Source organism: Pinus tabuliformis, chromosome 1_2 (assembly GCF_031772625.1).
Source record: "Pinus tabuliformis cultivar Carrire ecotype Pingquan chromosome 1_2, CPIR1, whole genome shotgun sequence".
NCBI lineage: Eukaryota > Viridiplantae > Streptophyta > Pinopsida > Pinales > Pinaceae > Pinus > Pinus tabuliformis.
In genome coordinates, this window is record NC_142298.1 from 838791895 (window position 1) to 838811624 (window position 19730).

Here is a 19730-nt window from a genome sequence, read left to right on the forward strand (position 1 = left end):
GAAGAAAAATGAATTAAATTACACAGAAACTCTGAAATGCTTAGTACTTTCTCACAAATTTGACCACTGAAATGCTTGAACCTCATTGATTTAAAGAATGCTTAAATTCATAATGATATATGCAAAGATATATTTTCAACAGTTAAATGCAAAATGTGAAGCCAAAAACATTGTTAAATAGAGAAGGAAAAAACAAAAAGTTGTAAAACTCTCCTGATGCTTGAAATTCTCAATATCATAGGGATGCAAGACATTCAAATCCATAATATCTGAGTTAGAACAACAAGATTTGATCAGGAAAAACAACTTACTTATGGTTGAAGTTCTCAAATAGAGGATAATTTATTTCTAAACATGGGAATTATCAAATTTAACACCCAATATCTTATAGACTCACCAAAAAACAAATTTAAACATCCAAATTCATCTTCAAGACCAAATATGGAGCACCTTGAAGCCAAAAATTCATTAGAACTTTAAATAGCAAAAAACTCGACAAAGTTTACCAACATTGCAAAGAGAAAATGGTGATATTTACTTGAAAATGTTACCAAACCCTTGCACTTATTAGGAAAATGTGTGGACCAGAGAGTATTTAATGAAAACAAAACTCCTTTTCAAACATTGAGCTCCTATCTGCATATGCGAATATAACATAACATTGGAGGCATTATATGCATGGTTTGTTCTTTATAATTTAGATGGCCCTTTCTTGGGCCAAACCAAGTCTCTGAGATGGTCTTCCATCTGTTTTTCATGATGAAGTGGTAATGGGATCTGGCCATCAATTTCTCTATCTAATTATTCCCAGGGCAAGATGCTATGCCAGCCTAAAATCATGGACCTAGCCCATTAAAATTTAAACCATTAGAGACCGCTTGCACCCCACCCTATACTCACAACCTTCAAAACAAATTGTCAAACTCGTATCTTACACGTGAATCAAGATTCAAACTACATAGTGAAAACCCTTGAAATGTAGGGAAAATGCAACTAGAAACCTTACGCGAATAAAATTGCAAACCTTGCCCTAAAACTAGGGTGAATTCAACCTAGTCTTGATTTTCTAGGAATGGTAGAGGGAGAAATAACCCATAACCATCCCCATATTTGGAAATCGGGGTGATCAGAAGAAAATTCTACCTGCAACCCAGGCGAATCGACCTTGGAATGTTTATCCACCCTATTTTTTATGGGCTAAAATATAATAATTATTTGGGCTAACTATTGAAAAATGGTGTGATTTAAAAAATTCACCCCTCCAAAATATGAAACCCATTAAATTTCGCCCATGGGCTAAGATTCACCCCTACAATTTTCTATGACCTCAGCCTCAACAGATCATACTCGAGCCTATCAATCCGAGGGCCCCATAGATGAGAAGGTGGATAGATGATATGACCCAACATGCAGGTCCATTGACGATCAACTTCTCACCAACCTTATTTGGGTGGTTGCATAGACAATTCATCATGATTAATGACTATCTTTACACAGGGATGAATTTTTGTGATGATCTCGAGCTTGTGCTGCCTAAGGGTGAGCAATGAGATGCTTTAGGTATAATATTTTGACCATTTAAGTTTTCGAAAGTTTCATAGTTATTTTGTGTTTTTTGATGTTTTCCAAGACTAAACCATTGTTGTTTTCATGTAGATGTTGAATTAGTTCGACTAGTGGGTGATTTATATCTCCATTGAGCAAAGAGACAAGCACATGAGGAGGTAGTGGAACCAGTACATGTCACTGCAGTAGTATGGGATGTGCGATGGGAACTTGAGGTGGCTGAGGTCCTTTTAGAGGTAGAGTGCCACATGGAGGGAATGGCACATAGGATTGATGAGAGCGTGGTTGATCATATCCTGATGCAACTTCAATGATACACTATTGGAGTGCCTAGTCGTATTGGATGATTAAAACATAAGATAGCTCGTGCAATGTCATTCTATCATGAGCACCATTGCTTTGTCTACTTAGATCTCTGCATGTAGTTTTTCATATGGGCGATGTAGCCATATGTGTCTCGGGGCACAAATTTTTGTAAAACCAAATTTAATATATATACATATATTTTGAGTGTTTCCTAGTTCCTATTATGCTTTCAATATGATCTGAGGTGAATTGAAGCTTATTTACATTCGTTCCAAATGTATATCTAAAACGTAATTAGCCAGGGCATCTGCTAATGTGTAAATATTCCTAGAAATATGTTCATATCGTATGAACTCGAGATGTCTTTCCAAAAGACACACTCTGAAAACCATTCGAAGGATGGAAGGATTTATCCATGAATATATATTCGCAAGTTGTAGTAATACGAGTTGTGAGTCAAGCCTGACGACTAAATGGGAGATACCATGTGAAATAACATCAAATAATGGCTCCACCACTACACTATACTCAGCAATGTTGTTAGTAGAGCTACCAATGAAAATCCCTTGCATACTCACTAGCTCACCATTTGGAGCAAAGATGGCCCATGTTGCAGAAGATAGGTTCTGATTACTACAACTAGTACCATCGGCATAACCAATACACGGTTTGAGAGAGGTCAACATCTGCAAACCAAACGTAAAACAGATCAACAGAAACCGTGGAAAACTATGAAAAACACACTTAAAACACCTATAGATAGTATGTACATAGTGTACTATGCATGGGATCAAGCATAGTATTTTTTGAGGTATAGCCCATTCCGAGGTTGCACTAGTGGAACTCCATCTAAGTCTACTAACTCGTAGGCCCCTTTTGCAAGGAATCGCTTGATAATGTATGGACCCAACCACATGGGTTGGAACTTTCCTGGAGCTAACTTATCGACCTCTTGGTCATATAAGAGAACCAGGTCTCCTTCCGAGAAAACATGAGGCTTGAAACTCTTTTCATATTGCGCATTGAAGCGTGTTTTATGAGCTTCGATGGGTAAGGAAACAACACATGGAGTCTCATCCGAACGAGTCAAATGTAAAAGACGCTCCTCCTCAACGAAAGTGGGAGGAAGAAGTTTGATAACTAGTTTTAACAATGGAATTTCACATTCAATGGGGAGGAATGATTCCAGACTATAGACTAACTGGAAGGGTGTGAATCTGGTAGCATTCCTAACTGAGGTTCGGTATGCCCACAAGGCATCATAGAGAAGAAAGTGCCATTCTGATTTGTGGACCCCTACCATGTGTTGAAGCATAATATTAAGAACTTTGTTAATAGCCTCAACCTGTCCATTAGCCTGAGGATAGTAGGGAGTGGAAATTTCATGTGAAAGTCCCAGCTTAGCGGTTAGTTCGGTCATCATATGATTCTGGAAATGTTTTTTATGATCCGTAACTATTTCTTGTGGGACACCAAACCTAGAAATAACGTGATTGAAGAAAAAGTATGCGGCTATTTCACCTGTAACGTGGTATGTAGGCATCACCTCAACCCACTTAGTAAAGTAGTCAACACCGACAATGATATATCCATGACCCCCGATCGAGTGAGGGTTACATGTCATAAAGTCAATACCCCATTTTGCAAAGGGACCAACAGCTATAATGGGATGCAATGGGGTAGGCGGAGCACAGATATTACGACTGTAGATCTAGCATGCATGACACTTCTGGATGACGAGAATGCAGTCACAAAATATAGTAGGCCAAAAGTAACCAGCGTGTAAGATATTCTTCATGGTGGCGTAACCAGATAGATGTTTGCCACATGCCCCAGAGGGGAATTCATTCAAGACTTTCTCAGCCTCCTCTGGGGTGAGGCACCTTCGTAGAATCATATCGATACGATGATAGTAAAGGATGTTGCCAATAATAATGTAATTTCGGGATTGATATCAAATACGTCGCTACTTAGAGAGAGAGGCATTGGGTAGGAAAGTCTGGGTCTAGAGATAAATCAGGAAATATCCATACCATGGGTTCGATGATGCAATCAGGAACAATGAATATTCAGGGATGGAATCTTAAGATGTATATTCCAAATCAAGGGAAGGGATATCACACTTTAGCTCGGTGAAAGCTAGGGATTTCTTTGACTTGGATTTGATGAACTCTAGGTCGAACTCTTGGAGAATAACAATCCACTTAGAGTACTTGCTCCCCAACAATTGACATGATAATATGTATGTCATAGGGTTGCAATCTGAAATGACCCTAGTTTTCTGAAGCAAGATGTAATGGAAAAAATATTTGGATGGCTTGAACGACTGCCAAAGTTAACTTTTTCTAAGTGAGTATGTCTGATATTAGTATCATTAAGGTTTTGGATCAGATAATAAATATGAAGTTATGTCCCTATATCGTATTCTTGGACCAATACTATTTCTATAGTAGAAATTTCAACGACAAGATACAAGAAATAATTGCGTTGATAGTGAGGGGGATATAAAAGAGATGCTTGAACTAGTACATCTTTTAGGGCATCAAACGATTTTTTTGCAATGTCGTCCCAATGGAAGGGGACCCCCTTTTTCAGTAAGGGAGTGAATCCTTTGGTCATCTTGACATAGTTAGGAACGAATATCCATAGGAAGTTAGATTTTCCTTGGAGTCTTTGTAACTGAACTAGAGAAGAAGATGCAGGTAAATACATGATGGCCTGCAGTTTCAAATGATCAAGTCGAATTCCTTGTTTTGAAATGACAAAACCCATGGGTCGAACAAAAATGACATAGAACACACATTTGTGCTAGTTAAGTCGAATGTCAAAATGTCTACAATGGAGGAAAATAGCCCTCAAGTGCATCGGGCGATTAGCTTGACGTTTGGAGTGAGCCGGGAGATTGTCCAAATAGTTTAGCACAACATGTTTAATATCATGGAAAGCGTAATCCATGGCATGTTGAAATGTGGCCCCAATGTTCTTCAAACCAAATGGGAGCTTTCGATAAGAAAAATTACCCAGGGAACAATAAATGCAGTCTTAGGTTGGTATGATGGGAGAATGTTGATTTGATTATAGCCTGAGAATCCATCCATGAATGAATAAATCTCGCTTCCAACATAGTAATTAAAAATTTTGTCAATAAATGGGGTCTAATAGTTGTCCTTTGGACATACATGATTCACAACCTGGTAATCGACACATACTCAGATTGTGCCTTGCTTCTTCATGACAGGGACAACATTTGATACCTAATCAGTTAAAGGAATGGGATATATGAAACTAGCCCGAAGAATATTTTCAACTTCAACTTTAATCCCGACATCCTTTTTCAGATGGACCAGATGGAGGCGCTACCAAATGGGTTTGGCATCAGGATACGTCTTAATCTCGTGCACTATGATATTTGGGTCGATGACTGGAATTTATTCATAAGACTAGGCAAAGATATCCCGAAACTCATGAAAAAGGGCTCTATAAATCTCGATCTTAGATGGAGAACAAGTTTCTCCAATGTATAAGTTCTTGACTTTTCCTTGTTTAATTGAAATATTGAGAGGTATGATCTCTTTGAAATTTTTGAAAGTTATTTTTAGGGTCGACATCATGAATGGAGATGAAATTTGTAAAGGGCTTGAGAAAATTAGGAAAATATACCTCACTGAGATTATACTCTATGTAATCTGGTAAGGAGGAACAATAGCGATGTTTGTCCATGATGCTCTCATCAATAGAGAATATGTGAGAGAAGGGATTAGAAGATGTGTCATAATCTAGTGATTGATCTACGTAATTAATCGAAGAAAAGGTTGAAGCCACACAAGTCGAATATATGGATTCATAATTTAGCTTAACGGGCTAAACGACATTCGGTCACCAGCACTTTGAATGCTAGTTTCATCAGGTACAATCCAGGAATCAGCCAGGACAATAGAAGATGATATCATGTTGATATAATAAACTAAAGATGAGTTGTCGGGAAGGACAGGAGGAGGGAGCGAAAAGTTTCCCATAAGTGAAGAATCCTTCAACAATCCAACTCCAATATGTTGTGTTATGCTCTTAACCAGCGAGAAATCCATAATACCAAAAATACAAAGAAATATAGCCCAAAACATAGAAATATCACATGAAATGAGAAAAGCTGCAAAGTATTTTATTATTCAGAAACATATTCAATGTTCACTTTCCTCTCCGAGGGAGAAACCTCCAACAGAGAAGAGCTCAATTAGAATAAGAATCGATGATATTCCCCTCACTGACTAAGACTATTTATAGCTAAATGACCTCCAAAACCCTAACTACTAGTGGTCCCTTGCATTGCACGTGTTAACCACTTTATTTATTAACTATGGCCTATTTACAACTACTATGGCTCCTTTTCTTTAATGAGGGTAAACCACTTACAATTATTAATATGGGCTTTATTGATTCTCTAACTAACTATGACTCTGACTTGGTCCATTGGGCTTATTACATAAATAAATGGGTTAGGGTTGGACCCTAACATGCCCTCCCCCATCAAAAGCATCCTTATCCTCAAGGTTGAAGCTGCAAAAACTATTGAAGAATGGTGGCTGGTTCCCAGGTCACATCTTTAGGAGAGGTATCTTTTCACTTGATGAGGACTTCCTTGATCGTGCGGCCGCAAAGAGGTCTTTCACTAGTATCAAGGATCTGTTTGGTCGGAGCCAAAGTGATCCTTCCTCATCCAATTCAGGTAGACTTATTTGAACTATGAAGTTGTTCCCCACCACTTTCTTGAGGCATGATACATGGAAGACTGGATGGATTTTTGAAGTAGATGGCAAGGCTAGTTTGTAGGCAATGAATCCTATGTGCTGAAGTATCAGATAATGTCTATAGAATTTTGGTGCTAGTTTTTGGCAGCCCTTTTCTTTGAGAGATGTTTTCTTATATGGTTGGATTTACAAGAATACCCAATCCCCTTCTTGAAATACACACTCAGAATGATGTTGGTCTTCCTGTTGCTTCATTCGGTTCTACGCTTGATGTAGATTATCTTTGATATGAGCTATCATGGCGACAAAGTTATTTAGGAGTTGATCAAATTCCTGTACTTTAGAACATCTAGGGATATAAGAAATAGGTGAAGGTGGGAGTTGGCCATACACTGGCTCATATGGGGTCATCTTGGTGGCTTCATGATAGTTAGTATTATACCACCATTCAGCTAAAGGTAGCCACTGTACCCATTGATGGTTCTTTTCTGAAGTGAATCAGCGTAGATATGTCTCCAAACATTTGTTGACTGCTTCTGTTTGACCGTTGGTTTGGGGATGATAGGCGGTACGTAGTTGGAGTTGCATGCCTTGTAGATTGAAAGTTCTTGCAAAAATTTGCTGGTGAAAGTGGGGTCATGATCAGAAACAATGGAAGTTGGCATGCCATGTAATTTGAAGATCTGGTCCAAGAAAACTTGAGCCACCAAAGTGGGTGTATATGGGTGTGGTAGAGTGAAAAAATGAGCATATTTAGAAAAGTCTGTCTAGAACCACCATGATAACTGGTTTGTTTCTTGACTTTGGGAGACCAGTGATGAAATCCATGGAAACATCTATCCAGACAAAGGCAAGGAGTGGCAATTGTTGTAAGGTTCTTGGTAAATTAATTGTCTCCCCTTTGTTGCGTTTGGACACATTGCATTCAACTACAAAAGTAAGAATTTCGATTTTCATGCTAGTCTAAAAGAAAGAACGATGTGTGCGAGAATAAGTCTCCTAAAAGCCTGAATTTCCTGCAATTGGAGATGAGTGAAACTCGTCCAAGATGTGGGTTTTCAGGGTGGATGCTAGTGATAAAAACACTCGATCCTTGTAGAAAAGAATCTCATCCTTCCAAGGGTAGTCAGTTGAGGAATTAGGATCTTCTCCCAAATTAATAATGAGTTGGGAAAGAGATGGGTGGGAGAACCATTCCTTGTAGTCCTCTTCAATCCAATTTGGGATGGGTAGAGAGAGTGATAACAAGGTGCTCTCATCCTCAAATTCGTGTGATAAAGCATCAACTACTACATTGTCATGCCCTTTCTTGTAAATTATCTCATAAACATATCCCAACATTTTGGCAAGCCATTTATTTTGTTGTGGTGATGATAGATGCTGCTCCAAAAAATATTTTAGGCTTTGATGGTCCATGCGGATTTGGAAATTTCACCTCAATAAGTATGACCTCTAGGTGTCTATTTCGTGTAAGATGGCCATCATTTCTTTCTCATAGGTAGAATGACCCAAATTTTTTCCACTGAGTTGTTGGCTAGTGAAATCCAATGGTCTACCTTCCTGCATTAATACAATGCCAATACTGGTACTGGAAGCATCACATTCAATCAAAAAATATTTGGTGAAGTCTGGTAGGGCCAATACGAGAGTGGAGCACATGGCTTCTTTGAGAGCCAAGAAGGCCTGCTGAGCTACATCAGTTGAGAGAAATGAATTTTTCCTGAGAAGATTAGTGAGGGGTCTAGAAATGCGACTATAATTGGAGAAAAATTTGCGATAGTAGTCAGTGAGACCCAAGAATCCCCTCAAACTCTTCAAGGTTTTTGGTTGGGCCCAATCTTGCATTTCTTGAATATTTTCCGTATCAACCCTCACTCCTTCATGGACTACAATGTGTCCCAAATACTCGACTTCTTCCACGCCAAAAGAGCACTTGGATAATTTGACAAATAATTTGTGATCGCGGAGCAATTGCAATATATGGTCTACATGTTGAATATGTTTGTCCCAGGTTATGCTATAGATGAGAATGTAATCAAAGATCATATATGGAAATGCATGCCATTCCTTATTCATGTCTATGCGCACATGTATGTACAATTTATGAAAATATGCCTTGAACCTCGCCACAGGGCTGTACTATTTGTGAAAACTCGGTGAAAGGCACAGACATTGGTTTACTAACATGTACAGATCCATTTGATATAATCTAAAAAATATCCTATTCTCCTGTGCTAGCGATGGTTGAGTGGTATGCCACAACAAAGCATACCTCGCAGCCTCACATACATCTGCTTCTATCAGAGGAAACTACGTATCCTCTAGATCCTTCAATGCCAACATAGAAATGATCAAGATTAACCAGGCATAATGGAAATATGTACCTTTCTCCTGGACCTCACGATAATCATCGAGGAATTCCTTGCATAAATATCCATCCCAGTTATATTGGAATCCATTTGCGCACTGCGAGGCTAAAGACACCACCGATGTAGGAACTTCATTTGCACGACACTTCCTCATGATATTTCAAGCCAAAATATGCACAAAGAAGCAGATTTCTTGGTCGCTGATCGAGTTTATGTCGTAGCTGTTATAGACATTTTTGTGCCTTACAGCATAGAGCATGAAATGTCGATAATCTAAGGGATCTAAAGTCCCTAAACATGTTGTTCCTACCCCTAGAGGAACAAGGTCAGCAAACCACAACACTTCAGATCAGTTCTCCACTGAAAAACACTCAAAAACAGGTCAATTTTGGATCAAAGCAGCTGCTCCACTAAGCATCTGCGCTGAATGTCAAAAGCTCTATGGTGTACCTGCGCTGCATAGCAAGTGCAACAAAGGCTACCTGCGCTGGGCGTACTTTGACATGTGGAGGAATCTTTTCTCAATGTGCCAGTGCCCAGGAAGCTTCCAAAATGACACTTGGATCAAAAGATTCGCCTAATGATGAGTTAAGAGCTTCTAAAACTCCAAGTGGAAGGTAGAAACTCCGAGTGGACTCAAGGACTGAAGAACAACTGGAGTTGAAGAGGACAACAAGTCACACATCGAGCTGACTTATCTTCACTCCAAAACTCTATATAAGGATCTCATCCCATGGGATCTGGAGGCCGGAATTTGGTGCAAAGAATTGCTGTTGGTTTACAGTTGAGAGTATTGGGTGATTGCTTGAGGGAGGTGAAGAGGAGATTTCTTTCCGTCGGGAAGGTGATGCTGGATTGGACCTCTCACGGTTGTATCACCGCCTGAACCTTACTTCCTTATATTAATAAAGCATTTGAGGTTCTTCTATCCGCATGTGTTTCAATGGTGTATTGTCTTACTTGCGTATTTGATTTATGCTAATCCTTGAATCAATTATGAATGCATGCTTCTTGTAGTCTCCTTTTCTTGTCTTGTTCGCAGGATCTCGTGTAGCTGGGCCCGTGAGAAGACTTGGAGCTGGGAGCGAGCGGCAAATAGAGGAGATTGGATCGACCATTTGTGCAAGACATCGGTAAGTGGATCTCTTCCTTTCATCTCTTGCATGTCATAAAGAAGTAACTTTAGATAGCTTTGCTTCAGCTGTTGCTAAGGAACTATCACCCTTAGAGTGGGATAGGGTCATTCCGTGTTGGATACTTTTCCCCACAACAGTAGCCCCTGTTGACTTTGATCAACCCATACCTCTTCTTCATATTATCCGCCACAATGCGGTCCTAATCCTTTCCCACTAACTCCTCCGTGGGGTTCCGCCCTTGGTAAAGTAATATAGTGATATTACATATCAACATTTGGCCTATGGGGATATTATTCCCCATCCACAGGTGTCCATCATGTATTAACACCAATAACTGGTGCGCACACACTGTGTTTGCTGAACTTCTACTGAAGTGCGACACATTCAACATATTGAGCAGTCTTGACTGCGCCAACCCATTCGCCCACCGTTGTGGTTCCAATCTCATCACTCCTCTCTCTGGGTAGTGAACTTGCTACAAGTACCAGTCTGGTGTGAATTGAGGGTAATTCTTTTGGCCATTAAAATCATAGTCTGTAAATTTGAGCTGCGAGATTTTCCCTAAAATCTCTCCTGAAAGCAACACAACTTCCAACAATAATGGTGTGAATTTCCCATACTTCGCGTCTTAGGAATCCTTTACTGGTTTAGAATTTTGATTCCTTGGTAGGATGTATGAGGGCAAAGGCAAGATGAACATTGTGCCACCTTCCTCCACCTATACTTCCTCCACTTCTTCTTCAATATTGACCTGCTCAGGTTTCTTTTGAGGTTTCACAGGTTTGGCAAGCTTGTTGTCCTGCTTTTTCTTGGTTCTTTCTCCCTTGGTTTGCTTTTGCCTTGGTGATGTTCGTTGTTTTTGTGGCAGCGGTGCTGCTGCTTTGGGTGATGCTACTGTGGCTATTTCAACTACTGGCACAGACATATCTATGACTTCCATGACTCTAGACAATCCCTGATCACGAAAATTCCGCACAATTTCCTCCCAAGATTTCTCATACGACATACACAACGAAATCTACTACAACTTCTTCACACTATTAATCATGTGATCTCTCGATTTAGAAAAGTTCTTAATATGAGTGGGATTCAATTATTTATAAAAATTCTGGCCTTTGAACCTCATCATTAGATTTGATTTTGTCCCCATTCTGTCCACATTTCATCATTAAATGCATATCTATCCTTAAATTCTGCCAGTTTGTCGTCTTAAATGCAACTTTACATGTCTCTTTTCCATTTTAACAGTCATGTTTCTACTTTTTCGGCGAACTTTGAAGCGTTCCCTATTGTAGTGCACCTTTGTCTTACATCACGGCTTCCTGCGAACTTCAACATATTCCCGACTGAAGTGAAGTACTTTCTTTGTCGAAGCTCTTTCTACAGCATAGTTTATAGTCTAGTTCCCACTGTCAACTACATGTGATTCTAAAATTTTCCACCTTTCTTCTTTAGGGAGATGCTGTAGGGGCAAGGTTGTCCCTGTATAACTTCAACCTACTGCCATTTACTTTTCCCTGAATTAATTCTCCATTTAACTTCGCTAACTCCACTGCACCTCCATTATTAATATACTTAATAACATATGGGCCTAACCAATGTGTTTTGAGCTTCCCTGGAAATTTCACAAACTTATTGTCATAGAGGATAACAAGGTCTCCTACCTGAAACTTCTTTTTCTCAATGTGCCTGTCATGCCAAGCCTTTTCTCTCACTTTTGTACTTGTTGATGAAATCCTGCAATAAACCTGTCTTCTTCCATAGCAAGTAACTACGACATCCTTTCTTCCATTATGTTGGTGTCTGCCATATTTGTAAAAGTTGCAATTCTTAGGCTAGGGACAATCTATTCCAGAGGCATCACAACTTCTTGTCCATAAACCAATCTAAAGGGTGTCTGGCCTGTCAAGTTTTTGCATGTACTCCTATAAGCCTATAATACTGCTGGAATCCTAAGATCCCAGTCATCCCTATTTACATTGCATACCTTGGTCTATGCATTCTCCAAAATTTTATTGAATGCTTCCACAATTCCATTTACCGAAGGATGAGAAAGAGTTCTCTTTTGGTGGTAAACTTGAAATTCCTCAGTTAATGCTTCAATGGTCTTATTCAAGAAATGTGATCCTTGCTCTCTTATCAATATCTTTGGACACCCAAACTTGGACAGTATGTATTCAAAGATGAACTTCACAACAGTTTCTGCGCTGCAATCCTTTTTTGGTTGTGCTTTAGCCCACCTTTTCAAATAATGATTCACAATGATTATATACCTCGCACCAGTCCTTTTTAACAATGTAAACTTTGAAACAGGGACCCATACTATTACCCGTTTTGTAGAGATAGCAAAAAAGTGACTTGATTTTGAAAGGGGTGATGCAGAACACACATGTTTTTTAGAGCTTATTTTTTGGCACTATAATTTTTTTTATGTACATTGCGTTTTATAATGATAGTGTTTTTTATGTTGATTTAAAAACATGATAATTCTACACCAGGCTCTTTTTTTAAAAGGAATTTTGTTTTTAAATGTATGAAATTTAAATAATTATTTTGTAAATTTAATAATTTTTGAAGTGGTCTTTTTCTTCATATTTTCTTGTTTTATTTTAATTTTTTTTTTTTTTTGTAGTGAGGTTTTTATTGTTTCGCATATTTAAAGAAGAATGTCGATATTTTGAATTTTCAATATTCTACATATTTATACATCATTAATTAATTTTTCAATCCACAAGAAATAATTGTTTCTAAAAAACAATATTTTTTAACAATGGACATAAAAATAGCCATTTTTAACATAAATATAATTAAAAAACTACACGTTTTGATAATTTTTTGCTACAATTGACATGCGAAAATCACAAATTTTATACGAAAATTTTAACTAAAAATAGTTAAATAATAGTTTTTTTTTTTTTTTTTTTTTTTAATTTTTTTTTTTTTTTTTAATTTCATGTCAAAAAAATAATAATAATCACTTTTTTTTTCAAAAATTAATGATTAATTTAAAAATTAATGCGAAAATCATATATTACAAATATTGAATGCATAACAACTATAATTGAGTGTATATTCTTCTCATAAAATCTCAAAGTCAAAACATTGCAAGTATAACTACTTAATAGTTACAAAAAATGAGCTTGATTTCCAAGCATAACTTAAATTTAATCAACAATGTCACGTAATCCAAACTCTTCATCCTCTAGAGTTTCATCATTGTCTTCTTCCACAATATTTTCTGCTTCCTTTTGCTCATTTTTGTCTTCTAATGGATCTTTGATGTCTGCGAATCTCCCAATGTATGTCTTTCCAAACATCCCATGTAATGGTGGTTGAGGTTCCTTTGCCTTTTTTGCCACACGTGATTCACTAAAGTCCCCTTTCTTCAACCCAATTTCTTGCATTACATCTGGAAGAAATTGAAGAACATTAATTCTTTGCTGAATGAAATTGCACTGTAATGGATCTTTTTCAATTGCAATACAATTTCTTCCTTTTTGAAGGCAGCATGCTAGTGTTGTACCTAGTTATCAAGCACAAAAGAAATAATGAAGTAAATTAGTACAATGACATATTAATTAAAAAAATAACATATTGAAATTCAATTCTATATAATAAAACTTATGTGAGCCAGAAAATAAATCAAAAACCCAATCTCCTTTATTTGAACATATGTCTATAAGATAGTTAATCAATAATTGTGGTTTTTGATAAATGTTAACTATCTCTCCTTTTGCTTCTTTGTCTTCATATGTTAGTTTTCTCACAACAACATCATAAGTTAGTATTTGGCTATGACTTTTTCCGTCTACCCGATTAAAAATCGTAGACATATAGCTATCATCTTTTGCCCAACTATCAGTATGAATGAACTCATAATCATTTATAAATACTTGATCGTCACGGTTAAGAAGATTTGACTTTTGCCTGTAACATGAAATAGTAAAAGTTCAATCAACTTGTACATAAATGAATTTTTCAACATTAATCAAATATACATTTTAAACGTCTTACCATGTAAGCTGCATCCTTGAATTTGTTTTTCCTTTGAAGCTTAACAATATCATTGCCAATTGTGTGTATGAATGAAATGTCACAAATCTCCATAATGGTGATGACGTGACTTCTACAAATCTCGCAACCACTTTACTAAGAGCTTGATAAGTATAAGGGTCACTATCATAGTCAATGTTTGGAATATTGAAACCATGGGGAATATCTGCAATAACTAGGGCATACTCCATTTTAGGTATGAGTTTAACAATGTCTTCACAGTTGCCTTGTATTACTTGATATTGAATAGTGTCTAGCCCATTCCAAATGAAGTGTGTAAGAGTTGGATCAAGTTCAACATTCTTAACACGTTGCTTCTTCAGTCTTTCGATCTTTATTTTTTCAATAAAGGTTCTAAAGCTAGTTGGCGCTCCATTATCATCCTTCTTCATCTTTTATAAAATAAACAAATATATGTGTAAGTTATAAATAAAAAATAGTAATTAGATGAATAAAAATGAATGTGTAAATCAAGATACTTTTTTAAATGCAATATAAAAAGCTTTTAATGTTGATGTAGAACTTGAATCTGGATAGTTGCGTACAACATCATCCCAACTATCTTCATTCAACAATCTAACCATTTGTTCTTGAATTTTCATGTAAACTTTGTGACTGCATAGATAAAGTAACAAAAAGTCAATATAATGATATGTATAACAAATACTACCAAAAACAACATGTTTTATTTAAAAGAAAATTATAATCTAGAAATAAATAAAAATAATTCAACAAACTTACTTTTGAAATTCCTCAGACATTTCCTCCAATGATAATTCCCTTGACCTCACATGAGATAATATTGTTTTGACAATTTTTTCATCTTTCACTCCTTACATTGCTCTCCAAGGTGTGATAGTCATATTGTTATGAAGCCAGCACAAGAAAAGATAGAAAAGATAGATCAACGCCTTAGAATTCAGCCTCTTCGAGGGGGCAACCTCCTTTACATTACATAAATGAACAATTCTTGGATGATACAAATGACAAAACCTCCTTTCTATATATAGGAGTCTAAGGAGTCACAATATAATCCAGCCGACCTAACAATAATAATATAAAGCCACAAAAATAACAATAGAGGGATTCTATGGGGCACAGAAATAACAACATGGGGGTAATAGGGGCACAACAATATAAATAAGGGGTATAACTACAATAGTAATGGGGTAATCACTAGTATTATAGGGACCCAACATGCCCCTCTCCTTCAAAAAAGTGTTGTCCTCAACGCTTGAGTAGTTCTGGATACTTCTGCATAAAATTCTCATCCTCCCATGTGGAATCTTCAGCGGATAAGTTCTTCCACTTGATAAGATACTCTGAAATTGATCGATTTCGTAGCTGTCGAGTTCTTGTTTCTGTGACTGCTTCCTGTTCCAATATAATTTTTCCTTCCTCATCAAGTTCTGGCAATATTGTTTGAACTGGGAGCTTGTCACCTATAACCTTCTTTAAACATGAAACATGGAAAACTGGGTGCAATCGAGAAGCTGCAGGAAGCTCCAATTTGTATGCCATAGTACCAATCTTTTGCAACACCTTGTACGGACCATAATACTTTGGTGATAATTTATTATCCTTCTTAGCTTGCTTTAGGGACATTTGCTTATATGGTTGTAGCCGTAGGAATACCCAATCACCTACATCAAAACTTCTTTCACTGCGATGTTGATCTGCCTGTTGTTTCATTCTATTTTGTGCCAACACGAGGTTATCCTTTAAGAGTTGGAGGACTTGTTGTTGATGTTCGATGTGATGTTCCACTGCCTGAACCTTAGAATTTTCTCTTAAATATGATGTGATGGATGGTGGTTGATACCCATAAAGTGCCATAAATGGGGTCATTTTTGTTGCTGTATGGAAGGAAGTGTTATACCACCATTCAGCCAGAGGCAACCATTTGACCCATTGTGTCTGTTTATCAGATACAAAGCAACGAAGATATCCTTCCAAACATTTGTTTACTATCTCAGTTTTCCCATCAGATTGAGGATGATAAGATGAGCTATGAGCTAACTGAGTACCAAGACAAGAAAATAATTCTGTCCAAAAATTTCCAGTGAAAATGGGATCTCTGTCACTTACAATAATCTTTGGGTTTCCATGTAGCTTTTGAATTGTTTCCATAAATGCAGTAGAAACTGTACTGGCTTTAAATGGATGTGATAATGCACAAAAGTGTGCATACTTGGTAAGTCTGTCAACTACCACCATGATGACACTCTTTCCCTCAGACTTGGGTAAACCTGTGATAAAATCCATTGAAACCTCCTCCCAACGTTGGCTTGGAATGGATAAAGGTTGTAATAGACCCGGTGTCTTAATTGTTTCAACTTTATTTTGTTGGCAAACCAAACATTCCGCCACAAACTTTTGAATATCTGATTTAAGGCCATCCCAAAAAAATTCCTTCTTAACCCTGTGGTAAGTTTTTAAAAATCCTGAGTGCCCTCCTAAGGGAGAAGTGTGCAATTCCATAAGAATCTTTTGTTTTAGCTGGGAATTCTTACAGAGGTATAAGCGATCTTTGTACCATAACGAATCATTTTTCCAGCTAAATGTATCAGACGTACTGGAATCTTGTTGTAGCTTTCGAATAAGTGCCCACACTTCTTCGTCATTCTTCCATTCCTCCCTTGCTTCGTTTATCCAATCTGGTTGGATAATAGAAATGGCACACAACAATGCTTCCACATCCTCATCCTTTCTTGAGAGTGCATCTGCCACCACATTTTGCTTCCCTTTTTTGTAGATGATTTCAAAGTCATAACCCAACATCTTTGTGACCCACTTTTGTTGCTCTTCAGAGGATAATCTTTGTTCTAAAAAGTATTTAAGGCTATCATGATCCGTTTTTACCTTGAAGTGTCTTCCCATTAGGTAGGGTCGCCATTTCTTAAGTGCATGGAGTATTGCCAACATTTCCTTCTCATAAATAGCTTTGCTTAAAAACTTTCCCTTGATTGGACGACTTTCAAAAGCAATGGGTCTTTCATCTTGCATTAGAACAACACCAATTCCATTTCCTGAAGCATCACATTCCACAATAAAGGTTTTTGTGAAGTCCGGTGTAGCTAAGACCGGTGCTTGGCACATTGCCTCTTTAAGATGTTCAAAGGCCTTTGTTGCTTCCGGAGTCCATGAAAATGCATCTTTCTTCAATAATGTTGTTAGAGGTGCTGCTATTCTCCCATAATTCTTAACAAACTTGCGATAATACCCTGTCAACCCAAGAAATCCTCGCAGATGCTTTATGGATGTGGGGATTTTCCATTCCTTAATGGCTTTAATTTTGCTAGGGTCTACCTTAACTCCTTCATGAGATACAATATGACCCAAATATTCCACCTCCTGGACTCCAAAGAAACATTTGGATCTTTTTGCATATAATTTTTTCTCCTCCAATAGTTGTAGCACCCTGTCAACATGTTCAACATGATCCTTCCAAGACTTGCTGTAGATTAGTATATCATCAAAAAATACTAACACAAATTTTCTAAGGAATGGTTTGAAAATTGAATTCATCAAACCTTGAAATGTTGAAGGTGCATTGGTAAGGCCAAAAGGCATGACCAAAAATTCATAATGACCCTCATGAGTTCTAAATGCCGTTTTCGGAATGTCTTCAATCTTCATTCTGATTTGATGATATCCCGAACGAAGATCCAACTTGGTGAAGTAAATTGATCCATGCAATTCATCCAGTAATTCATCAATGACAGGAATGGGGAACTTATCTTTAATAGTGAGCTTGTTGAGCTCCCTATAATCCGGACACATGCGCCATGATCCATCCTTCTTGTGCACCAATACTACTGGAGCAGAGAAAGAACTTTGACTCGGTTGAATTATACCAGCCTCTAGCATTTCTGCAACCATACGTTCAATTTCACTTTTTTGGACATAGGGATATCTGTACGGCCTGATGTTTGGAGGAACACTTCCTGGAATCAGATGAATAGCATGATCATGATCACGCATAGGTGGGAGACCTTTGGGAGTCTCAAATACCTTGGAATGATTGTCCAGGACTTTTTGGAGATCTGGAGAAATAGATGATTCCGATGTGGAAACATCTAGCGAACATAATTGTGCAATTACACCTCTTTGCTCCTTTTTTAGAAGCTTTGTCATACCATTAGAGCTGATTATCTTTCCTGGTTTCCCTGCAATACCCCTTAATTCAACTTCCTTTCCTTCCGTAGAAAATTTGATGAAAAGTTCTTGAAAATTAAAAGCTATTGTACCCAAGGATTGTAGCCATTGGACTCCTAGTACAACATCAACACCTCCCATTGGAATGGAAAGCATTGGGCTAGTCAATACATATTCTCCCATGGATAGCTTGATATTATGGCACTTTCCAGAGCAATTTATTGTTCCTCCATTTGCAATCATCACTTGACACTCTGGTGCTGGATATAGGAAGCAATTCAATTCTTTTGCTACCCTACAATGAATAAAATTGTGGGTGCTTCCTGAATCAATCAACACTATTACCTTTTTCTTCTTGATTTGTCCTTCTATCTTGATGGTTTGAGGAGTGGTAATTCCCGCCAATGCATTACAAGATATGGTCGGATTTATTTGTTCTTCATCTAGGCTTTGTTCCTGGAGTATATCTTCTTCTTTTGACCTTTCTTGCTCCTTTTCTTCTTCCTCTTCACAATCTATGTAGAATAATTTCTTCTCAGCACACTTATGACCTTTAGTGTATTTGCTATCACAACTGTAACAAAGCCCTTTTGCTCTTTTTTCTTCCAATTGTTGTGGTGTCAACCTTATAGGTTGTGGAAGACTAGGGGCAACAACACTTCCATCTTTATAGTTGTGAGTGGTATGCTTCCTGGTTGCCATAATTTTGCTTTCCATTTTTCTTGCTAACCTGAATGCCTTCTCTAATGAATCAGGTTCCCAAAGGCGAACATCATGTTGGATATTATCCTTTAAAGACCCTATGAACACATCAATCCTATGCTCCTCTGGAATATCTTTTACCCTTATGTTCAATTTTTGGAACTCCTCAATGTGCTCCATTACTGAACCCTTTTGTTTGAGACTTATCAATTGGCTAAAAAAGTGTTGCTTTTTGTATCTTCATAATGTGCTATCAATTCTTCCGTAAAAATTGCCCAAGTGATAAATTTTTTACGAAAGCAAAGCCATTGATACCATACAAACTGATTTGGTTCCAAATATACAGTTTCCATACGTACCTTTTGTGTGTTTTGCACATTATTGAGATCGAAGAACTGCTCCATCTGTAATATCCATGTGGCGGGATCCTTGCCATCAAACTTCCTCATATCGATTTTTGGAATATGGTGGGTCTTCGATCCAACATTAGCGTCTATGGAATCATGATTAACATTTCTTTTTTCACATCATGAGTTTCCTTTACAACCTTTTCACCATTAGTAAGTATTTCTTGTAGAAAATTTGTCAAATCTGTCTTCAAATCTGCCATGTCTGTCTTCAAATCTGTCCTCAAATCTGTCTTCAAATCATCCATCTTAGCTTCCATGACCTTTATCTTAGATTCCACGCCATTT

At 37.5% G+C, this 19730-nt stretch overlaps 1 pseudogene; it reads right to left on the reverse strand.

Annotated features, from left to right (window-relative positions):
- Positions 1-11128, reverse strand: part of LOC149208545 (magnesium-protoporphyrin IX monomethyl ester [oxidative] cyclase, chloroplastic-like) — a 31270-nt pseudogene extending 20142 nt beyond the window's left edge.
- Positions 11129-19730: the final 8602 nt, after the last annotated feature.